Source organism: Lepisma saccharinum, chromosome 8, assembly GCF_977018435.1.
Source record: "Lepisma saccharinum chromosome 8, izLepSacc3.1, whole genome shotgun sequence".
Taxonomy (NCBI): Eukaryota; Metazoa; Arthropoda; class Insecta; order Zygentoma; family Lepismatidae; genus Lepisma; species Lepisma saccharinum.
In genome coordinates, this window is record NC_139236.1 from 29,117,172 (window position 1) to 29,128,995 (window position 11,824).

Here is an 11,824-nt window from a genome sequence, read left to right on the forward strand (position 1 = left end):
TAATTTTAGCGCTAATGGTTTGGCCGAACTTGAAACTACAGGACAAATTTGTTGGCTGTTCTTCGCTGCCCGTCATGGGCTGAGGTTGCGCGCTCTCTCTCTGCAAACAACACTCGCGAGTCGACTCTTTCCTTCGTTCAAAGAGTCGCTAAGGTGTGCCACGACTCTTTGAACGAAGGAAAGAGTCGACTCGCGAGCATGCTCCTTCCCCTCTCATCGTACACGGCACGTTTCAGCCAGCTTTACGGGAAAAGGAACAGAGAGGACCCCCCCCTCCCTCACCTCTCCAGTCCCCATTTGCTGCCCGCAGAATCGACTTGCTTTCTTTCAAAAATTCCGGCCGCCAGGCGAGTATACACTTGCGCATGCGCCTTCCTCGCAAAATTCGTGGAAAGGAGAGGGAATAATGGAATAATAGTTGCTTGGCGGGCGGAGGAGTCGTGGCACACATACGACTCTTTGAACGTGTCGTTCAATTCTGGTGAACGAGTCGTTCACCGCTCACAAGAGAGAGTCGTTACTTTTGAACGACTCGTTCACGAACGACCCATCACTAATTGGAAAGCATAGACATGAGTGGCACAGCTGCAAGTTGTACTGGCTAAGTGAAAATATTTGCTGAAAATGTCTGTAAAAAGGAAGTTATTGCTGCTCTCTTCTCCCACAGTTCCCGGATCCGGTTATTTGGAGTTTGCAAAAGAGGAATTGAAATCGTTTCTGAGTGGAGTCTCTACGGTGCTGTTTGTACCATACGCCGCCGTACGTGATATCGGTGATATGGATAGATACATACAAAAAGTGAAGAATGCTTTCAAACAACTGGGCATTGAAGTCCAAAGTGTCCACGAATCTTCCAACCCAAGTCAAGCAGTTTCCGAAGCACAAGCATTATTTGTCGGAGGAGGGAATACTTTTCAGTTATTGAAAAGCTTGTATGATCATGGATTAATTCCTGTAATAAGGAAAAGAGTGTTGGAGGATGGAATGCCTTACATTGGTAGTAGTGCTGGCAGTAATGTAGCTACCGCCAGTATTTGCACTACGAATGATATGCCAATAGTTTATCCTCCAAGCTTTAGTGCATTGCAGCTAGTACTATTTAATATCAATCCACATTACATAGATGCAGATCCTTCTTCAAAACATATGGGTGAAACAAGGGAAGATAGGATCAATGAGTATCACAAAATACCAGGAACACCTCCAGTTCTAGGCCTTCGGGAAGGAAGCATACTATTTGTAAGTGACAGCAAGGCAGTGTTAAGAGGTGTACGTGGAGCTCGCCTTTTTCAGCGTGGATCAAGTCCTGGAGAATTAGATGTTGGTGCTGATGTTAGTTTTCTCTTGTGCCCTTGTGATACTATTTACAGTTCTATGACTTAATGTCATTAACATGAAAACATACAAATATTATATGATTTGCCCATTTGATTTGTTTTGATGAGCATCGTGCCAAAAGACAGCTGTGAAATGGGTGAAATGAGTGTTAATGGAACCTAACCTAACCTCGTGTGAATGGTTCATGGGGCTACCCGTGGATGGTTTTTGGGGCTATCGAAAAATGTTTCATCAAAATGTACAATTTCCAGACGTGACCCCCTGTTTATTACAACAGATTCGTGATTAGGAGACCAAAATTACTTACTATACCGAAAATTAACAAAATTACATACTTTCTCTATATTGTCAATTCTTACCGAAAATTCTTGGGAATTGCACTGGTTAAAAAAAATAAAAATAAAATCTGAATTTTTATTGTAAGCACACAAATGAATAATGAATTGTTAGTACTGTAATATCATTATGTTCAAAATGTTGGTTAGCTGGAGTTGTGTATATAAGTTGATTACATCTTTATTAAAATTATGTTATTTTATTCCATAGATTTCTTTGAGTTATGTTAGCATAGTAGCTGGCATAGGGCCCGTTGACCGACCGTACCCCCTCAAGATATTTGATCCCAATATATGGCTGGCATAAGTAGAAAACCTGTGCATGACTATTTTCACCATTTTTCACCAAAATTTGATTACATGCATATCAAGCAGAAAAGAAAAAAAAGACATGCTGCTAGTATTGAAACAAACACCACTAACCTGCTATAAATTGTCATTACTAACAGCATCAAACCTGTCAAAAACATGAAGAAAATAAAAGCGTTAAACATAACTAAAATATATCATGTGGTGAGTAACTATAGTATGTCTTCACATAACTGATAGGATGACTCTGCAAGTTGTAGATTTCTTGCAGACAGAATGTCACCTTTTCACTGGAACGTATAAAGATTTTGGCCCAAGTTCCTGTTGTTAATACATACTGCAGAGTTTTAGCGTTACTTAAGATTTTATTCAATATATGCTTTCGTAGTGAGGTTAGGTGAGCCAGGTTTGGTTCTCTTAGCATTAAAATAGTCCCTAAATGCATTATACTAAGCTCCTGATTTACTTTTCAATTAATTCCCACTAGTCTACGATACTTACAGTAGCTTATCAACGGAAAATACATTGTGCATGGGAAGCGTGCATGCTTGCGTCTGTGTAAGTTAATTTTTAAGTTGTTTCTTTCACCAAAAATTATTTATTTTCGAAATCCAAACAGTCCTCATTATGTTCAGGAAGGTTCAAATTTCTTGTGACAATGATTTCCAAAATTCTACGATATTTAGTCTTCCTACTAGAGTCGTTTTCACGTTCAGAAGACACAACGGCGCTTATGGAGAAACCGCACAGTATTGCCAATACAGCGCTAGCTCATGTCGCCGGGAAATGATGACCTTCCTTCACAATGAAGGTGTTACATATTTTGTCTATATAATGATAATTATATGTAATTATTAATATTAATATTATACTGTGAACGTTACAGTTACCCTTTTTACTATGATCCATTGCGATCACTACACACGCGAGTGTAATGCACGAATATGACACTTCAGAGATCACTTAAAAAAGTAAAAATCACTGAGAGCTCACACAACTGAAAACACTTTTTCGGGAGAGGGAAAAAGTCTAAACAGACCAAAGCAGATCTCTCACTCAAGTAAGGGGAACCTGGCACATGGGTTAGATTAAGTTGCAACCCAAACAAACAAATGAGTTATGGCCCACGTGAACTGATAAGACGTGAATGACTCAAGCAAGGCATGTCATATTTCTATCTTGAAGCCCCATATTTTGTCACGTGTTGGAAAGCCTTTCAAAGCTTAATATGCTGTCTATGAATTTATGTGTACGTTGGAAACTGAAAGGTGATCTTCATTTCAGTATTAATGTCGACAGTAATGTAAACAAAAACAATGTGTATTTGTGACAGCACTAATGTTGCCAACAACAGCAGCATTGGAAATAATTTTCAATTATTAAATTTAAGTATTTTCATTTCTATTATAACAAACTGCATGAAGTTCATATTTTTACTGAATGGAAATAAAATAACTCGAAAACTTGGTGGTGATTAGCCGGAATGCTGCGGTGAGTGGACAAGATGGCCAGACAACGTCTCCTTACTTCGCACGCGGTTCGGGTTAAAAAGAAACTCCAAATGCATGGAAGTAATATTTCTGGGAAACTTTGAGTGGTTTTAAAAAATAATTTCATTATTTTCTCCACAACTTTGTCGCTGGAAGTTTTTACTTGGAATTACAGAACACAAAATGGCCAGCGACGACATTTTCTACTGCACGAATATAAAAAATCTCCATATACTTTATTTGAATATTTTTTAATGTAAATATGCTTTAAAGTATTGATAAATTCTGAGTACCACCGTCACCTATGACAATTAAAAAACAGTGTCAATTTTTTTCATAATGAAAGCTTCAATTTTACGGCATGTTTCAACGTTAGGAATGAAAACAATGTAAAAATTGTGTTTTCACAGAAAATTTGCGTTTTTAATTTATCTAAAATTATGTAAGCAAGTTACCAGTTATTTGTGTTCACCATCGTATTCTCTACAAAATTTCCTGCAAAACTGCATGTACCGATTTTACTTAAGCTAAATTTGTAAATCCAGAAATTTCACAACAGCGCGCTCGTATTTCCCATAAGAAAAGCATTGCCCATAAGAGCCCATTGTGTCTTCTGAACGTGAAAACGACTCTAGGAGAATTTGAACGGACGACTGTGGAACCATTTCATCAGGAAATTGGTGACAAATTTGTCTTGGTGGATGACAGTGGCCGTCCACACCGCGCACAGATGGTACACGATTATCTGCGGGCCGCGAATATCATCGCATGCTCTGGCCAGCGTAAAGTCCCGACATGAATTGCATTGAACATGCATGGGCAATGCTAAAAAATGCCATTGCAAACTGTCCTGTGGCTCCCACCAATCTTTGTGAACTTCTTCTTGCACCCCAGGACCTGGTGGAGCTGCTATGACAAACAGTCTTCTTGTGACGGTTTTGTTTTTTTCGCCTCGTTCATGAATTCTGCCATTTTCGTTTTAAACACATTTGTGAGAAAATTGTACATTTTTTGTTCCATTTTCATTCAACATGTCTTTCTTCATCTTTTCTTTTGTATTCCCACTGTCATTATCAATAAACATTGTGCTTCATATATGTTTTGTCATTTTCCGTCCTGATGCAAAACTTTTTGATTGTGTTTATTTATTAATGCTCTGAAGCAAGTGTTTCACAGTTAGCCATTATTTTTGTCGAGGAAGATAAAGAAAAGATAATGCGTGGAAAATAAAACAGAATTCTCTCAATTCCTTTACCCTCTGCAGAGCAATCTACGATGTCTAACGGACAAAATTATTGAAAACCGAAATCTTGAACTTGATTAGGTAAATTTGAGTTTGAAATTCTTATGCAATTTACATTTTTTTTTAAAAAAAAATAATTTATCCCATAACGTTTGTGTTTGTACAGTATTTTGAAACTGAGTAGAGTATGTGAAATGACAAATGTGAACCTTAAATAATTCAAATACATGTGTTTGTGGCCTTGAATTTTTGGAAAGTTTGCCTTGAAAACTGGGAAATATTCTTGAATTTTATCATGGCCCTAGAGTAGCCACACTTGATTGATTGATTGATTTAGTTTATTTTACTTCGCGTTTTGTGCCTCTAGGCTAATTTGCGAAGATGGGGATGAGTGATGAAATGATGAAATTGATGAATGGACATTCACAAACAACCAAGCCCGACCGGGATTCGAACCTGGGACCCTTAGTAGCCACCGTGTGAGCATTCTTTCTTTGTCTTCTAAGATCTGCTGCACTTTGTAAGTGACGTAATACTGTGAAGGTAATGTTGTCCTCATGTTTGCGAGACAGTTGTCCCCAATGTGACTACGTAACAACGGAAACCGTGTTGTGTTCATTTCCTTCACTAACTCACTCTGCATGATATCTTTGTTTTTCAGCACTGAATTTTTTGTTATGCATTTAGTCCCCCAAGCATGTGAATAACATTAACTTTATAATATTACATGGCTTGGAAGTGCAACGGAACATAACAGCTGAGCTTAGAACAAAGAAAATGAAAGAACTTTCAGCTACACAAAAGCACCCATGTCCAGTATAGTTCAGTGTTGCAATGAATATTTGTGCCTAACAGAGGTTAACTTTTTTTTTAACGGACTTACTAATGTTGGTAATGATGTAATGATGATGTTGCTGTGTAGTGTCATTTTTAATAGCTGTGACTTTATGAACCTACACTAAATTAGAAGCAGATTTTCATATAAATAACTTTTTCGGTGATGAAAAGTTAAAAGTGTGTGAAATACAAGACTTGATGGAACAAGTTATGGATAAAGCAAATTATGCAGTTATAAGCAGTAATTTTTGCATTTATGGTGTATGATGGTGGTGTTGAGATGAAAATGTTCAACTGCCACAATTTATTGCATGTTTGTTAATAATATTGGTACTGGTAGCTAATTTTATTGTTCATTGAGAACACCTACGCTCTGTGATTCATTCCACACCAAATATGGTGCATTGTAATGTGTCATGAAAAAATAAATTAGTTTCAAGTATAGTATTTTTTCAATGTTGTTTTCTTAATGTTGTATTTCTAAAATACATATTTAGTTCTCATGTTGAGGAAACCAGTGGTGGTAAATATGGTTTCCCATTGTCTAGGAAGTCCTAGAACAGTTAGCTGAGTCAGTCTTGAGTAACAAAATATTGTATAAAGATCAAAGATATTAAATATGGTTCTTATACTTACAGTGAAGACATATTAATATACGTAGGTTGGAGATTTAATAGTGGCAACACACCATGAAATGGGACCGCCTCTTCAGAGTTGCAAAGAAGCCAGCTTTTTTGAAGGGACTGTTTTTTTCCGATAGAGAGCTGGCTTTTTTGAAGAAAAAAAAATGGACATTTTGACTTTATACCAATTACAGCTAACCTATTTCACTTGAAGTTACTTTTATGAGTTTACAGGTTTGTAAGGACATATTTTACAACTAGCTAAAATATATTTACATGATGTAGCAGTAAAGAGGCAGATATTGGCCAATCCCAGTGGACACACATTGCATAGTGGTTCAGATATAATTGTAACCCTAGCTTACCGGGAAGGGCCTTGCAGGCACAAAACCTCTGTTATTTATATTTTACAACTGTCATTCGTTTCCTACGATGTTCCCAATATTTCTGTATTACTTTTGTTTATAAAAACATAAATGTGCTTAGGAGGCAAAATGCACTTGGTGGGCATATCAGTTGCCATACTTGAATGTGTGTCATTCGAGATGCTCAGGGCAGTGACAGTGTACAATTGGTTGGTTATGATGGTAATTATTGTAATTATCATATTTAATAAACAACTACACTTCTGCAAACTAAAAAAACATTAATAGAAATTACTATGGATTTTCTGAGTTTTATTAAATGATAAAATATTTGTGAGAGACTCATGAAATAATTGGTTAGTATTTTTTATTAATAGAGGTTTTTGTAATTATTATAATCAATAAATAACTGCACATATATATTGAGCAAAGGAAGCGGTGATTCAATTATAAAATGGTTTCTTGAAATTTAGTGATAAAGCAAAGTGTGGCCTGTGAGCCACCCCCCGGTATGCAAGTTTCTCGTATGGTGAGGTTAAAACTAAACGGGAAGTCCTAATGAGCACATCTGACCATGAAATTGACTTAAAACAGGCTTTTACATGTTTGTTTCTCAATTTAAATGTTGATGTCATAAAATATGAAAGAAATGTTAGTATCAAAATAGTCGATGTTTTGGGACAATTAAAAATCTTTACTGTTCACACATGCAGAAATATACATATTACGTGAATGTGTGTATATATTCTGTTTAAATGAGCTTTGAGACGGAAGCGACATGTGGCTCTTGGAAACCAACCCATAGAAGTAAATGGAACCTTTTGAACCGAAGCAATGTAAGCTGCAAGTGTCACTTGGCCTGTACTGTTTTCTCAGGGAACTTTCAGACTGAAACAACAAGTGACATGTGTCACTTGGAAGCAGTAATCCTTTCAACCTTTTGAATTGAAGTGCGACAATGAGCGAAACGTGTCACTTGCATGTTGCTCGGACTATACTGTTTGCTCAATGTTTTCTCATCGTGCACGGTTGTATCGGTCTGTTTTTCTTACATGCACGGTGAATGTTTTGCTTTATACTGAAGAAGTCTGTGTCGCTTGTTATTTGCGACTTCAGTCTGAAAGCTCCTTCAATGGCATACATCATGTTGCCTCTGTCTTGTTTGTGCCTGCGTGGTGGATGCTTGCTTGCAGACTGAAGCTGCCCATGCCACTTGTCACTTCAATGTGACCTCCTCCCCCCTCATAGTTACGTGTTGCTTCGGTCTGAATATTCTCTATACTTAACAAGATTGTTAGCTACTTCATCAGAGATGCTGTTGCCTTGTAATAAGAAGAGGTCTGAGGTTATCCTCAGTGAAGGCAGAGTGCTCCGGATCTCATTTCAAACTGTAGGTCCATTCCAGATTTATTTTGTACGATTTTTTTTTCCATTTGCGGCCAGTCTTATTTGCTTCTACTTCAGTTTTAGTGCCACTGTTTTTCAACCTACAAGCCAGAAAAGTTCCACTGAAGCCAGGGGTTGACAACAAATTTAAAACTAATTGTATATTTAACAGCAAGTCTATAGATATTTGATAACCAAATTATACATGATGTACGGAAAGGAAGAATACAAATATATATCACTGAACACAAAATTTAATGTAAAGACAATTGATACTAGATTTTCAAAAGGTAGAGCAGTATTTTCTTTTTTGCTTCATGTACGTGTTCGTATAACAAATTCAAACATTGAAAATCATATCATATACTATTAGGTTCTATTAAAAACACATACAAAACTACGCTAGTTATTTGAATATGCTAACCTACATAGATATATTTAATAAGCTTACCAAAATATAACACTTGGAAAGAACCGCCCATTCAAAAAGCCAGCTTTCTTGAAATCACTGTTTTTGAGTAGCTTCAAATTTCACATTGTAAATCAGTGGCGGCCGGCAGCAACTATGATGGGTAGTGCCAACGTGATCAAGTAAATAGAAAGAAAAACAACCTCCCCAATGCCCCCCCCCCCCACTCCCTCCTTGAGGTTGCGTCAATGGCCAAGATGTTTATCCTCGTTTGGTAACGTGGAAAACAACATGTGTTTTAAGTAATAACGTACTAATCCGATTCATCTTCACTCACTAACCTATCTTTATACACTACAGGACACTTCCCTAAAAATATAACAATTACAAGAGGAAAGGAAAAACAAATCCTATCTCCTTAGAATCACCTTCTCTTCCTCCATGCACACATATTCTAACTGGATATCGAAAATATATTTGTTATGAAGAGAAATTGTCGAGATGCCAAAGGAAGCTCGCATCATCATAGGATTTTTTACTTTTATATTTTAAAAAATGTCTCTCTTTGTGCATCTATCTATTATCAAGAATGTTCATTTAACTTTGGAAAAATATTAGGTTCGTTTCTCCAAAAGTAGGCAGAAATTACTTCCCCAACGGGTCTTACAAACCAGTCGTATTTAGCGACTTTTTTCTGAAGGTGGCAACTGTGTCATGTCAACACTGCGAAAGTTCCCTCGCCAAGCCAGGCGAAGACGGGCACGGTTTCTTATGAGCTAACCCCACCCCCTGCCACTTTGTTCTCGGCTCATGGTGGAAATGTTCATTGCTGAGACTTCTTCAACCCTCTGAACATGTGTCAACTTGGTTAGGTCCATGGGCTAGGCCAGCTCTTCCGAGGCACGGACTGTTGCCTCGCGAGGGCACGGATGAAACAGCTGGCGATGCAGTGAGGAGGTTGGGGCGGTCGTCATGTCAGCTTGACCGATTTCAAGATTCAAATCTCCTTGTCTGTAAACTATCAATGTATTCATTTAACTTTACTTGGCGACGTATGCGTATCTTCTGAAGGCAGTGCCATGACACAGCGGCTTAACCCCTTGAGCCGCCGCTGTTGTAAATTGTATTTTATATTTAGAAATGAGTGTCTATTTTACAGAAGGGAGATAAACGAAAACCATGGAACAAGAAAAATACTGCCAACTCCTGTATTTTCATTGATTTGAGACACTTTTGTGAAAGAAGCCGCGGAAAAAACTCAGGTAGGCAGTTTTTTTCCAACCACTTCCAACTCTACTTATACCACACCTTAGTTTGATACCTAACCTGCCTCCCAGTAAATGGACTCTTCCTTTCAACGCTAGATGCATGTGCAGTCAGTCACGAGTGGAATAGAGTATAATTGGAGTTAGTTGGTCTAAAGTTGTGTAGTCGTAATCCCACTAATGTGAAAGTTATGGTGACTCTCTGCGACTGGTTATGGTACGACTGGGATGGTGTTATCTGAAAGCATACCATAACTCAAGGACAGACTGTCAATGTGCAGTATTACTGTTCATTTTTGGAACATAACCTGCGTTGTGAAAGAAAGGCGACACTTTCTGCTGAATCATCCCATCATTTTGCAGGACAATGCTCGGGCGCATGTAGTGCAACCTGTGGCTGATATGTCAGCTCGATGGGGATGGCAGGTGCTCTACCTACCATCCCCCATACTCCCCAGACTTAAGTCCCTGTAACTTTGAGTTGATCCTTAAGATGAAGGATATTCACTTCCGATTTGTTCCAGAGATTGTTAAGGCAATAGATCGCTCCTTTCAAGCCATCAACAGAACCGGCACTGCTACAGAAATACTACAACTACCCCATCACTGGCAACGGTTGTACACAATGCTGGCGACTACATCGAAGGGCTGTAAAAGTTTCACATTGATATCGCTTTTGTATCATTTGTAAATAAATAAATAGTTTCCACGATTAAATCTCCAACCCACGTATAATTAAAGTAACACAGGTGGCCACGGTGGCTCAGTCGGTAACGCGTCTGACTACGATGCTAAAGGTCCCGGGTTCGATCCCCGGCCGGTTCAAATCCGGGAACTTTTCTAACGATGAAAGCAGCCCCAGTGCCCACCCAGCATCGAATAACATGGGCACGACCGGATCAAGAAAGTGTGGGGCGTAGTGCTATGCAGAGGGGAGAACTTTACCTTTTTTTTTTTTTTTTTTTTTTTTTTTTTACTATTTCAGTAAATATATTGCAGTAAAAATGATTCAGTTGCGTGGAGGAATAGTGCCAAGAGTGCTTCACTTGAGGCTTTTGTACACAAAATGTTTCGGGTTTTTGTCCCTGTGTGGGCAGGGTCTCTTTATCAATTTCATCCTCATCTTAACGTTTAGCCAAAACGGCAGAAAAGTAACAAGTAAACTAAAAGTACAAATGTGAAGAAGAAGAAGAGAGCTGGATGTACAGTGTATATTTAAACAAAGAAAATACTCGCTTGTCAATATGGAAGTTCGATATTTCTTTTGATTAAAACAGAATATTTGCAGGCAACAGGATGGTAAAACATGCTTTTATCTGGTAAGATTTTCCCTATTGCCTTTGTCATATCTTATTAATTCATTTTATTATCAACTAGTTGTAAATTAAGCTAAAATGTCTACTACGGGTTGTTTCAAGAAAGGTAGGTGAACATGGTGCAAGTGCTGAGTTTCAGTCACCTTCTAGGTAACACCCTGTATGAACAGGATTTCCACACACTGAGAACCTGGAAATCTCGGTAATGAAAACATTACAAATGTCAGGCTAAATATTTTAATTGATCAAAATGCTCAATGAATAATATCTGAGGGACTAGAGTTATTGCTGAAAATAATTACAACTAACTTCAATAACTTGTTTTACACAAGCTGCTTTGAAGATGTAGGTTTTGGATTGTGTTTATTTTGCATTGTAGATTAATTGTGTGTTCTCTTGTAAACTTCTATTTGTCAAAAATGTTGGATACATGACTTGTTTGAAATTTTATTTTGTGCACTTCACAGTTGAGTTTAAAATGATCTTCAGCTCCCAGAAAACCTGCAACCCTTGTCACTAATTATGTTCACAGTAATGTCATTTTATTCTTGAATTAGTTTTCTTATTGATATTGGACAGTAATAGGAAGGGTCCATTGTAAAATAAATTTAAAAAAGTAATTGTGCACTATAAAAATGAATCACATGTGCCCATTTGTGCTTAAAATAGCTGAGTATTGTGGACATTAATGGCAGTATTTTTATTTGTATTTAAATGTACTTAAATTGAGTTGCATTAACTAATGAAGATTTAGGGATTATTCATTAGTGTGTGCCAGAAATGATTGAGGGTGTAATACCATTAAATGATGGTTGATTGATTGATTATTTTAATTAATTTTCAGTGATGTTTTTCAACATGATTTTTATATATATATATAATAATAACAATAACCTTGTCCAATAACA

General features: G+C 37.4%; 1 pseudogene; it reads left to right on the plus strand.

The window, feature by feature from the left end:
* The first annotated feature begins 562 nt into the window (after positions 1-562).
* LOC145990895 (alpha-aspartyl dipeptidase pseudogene) lies at positions 563-5,996 on the plus strand (annotated as a pseudogene).
* The last annotated feature ends 5,828 nt before the right edge of the window (positions 5,997-11,824 follow it).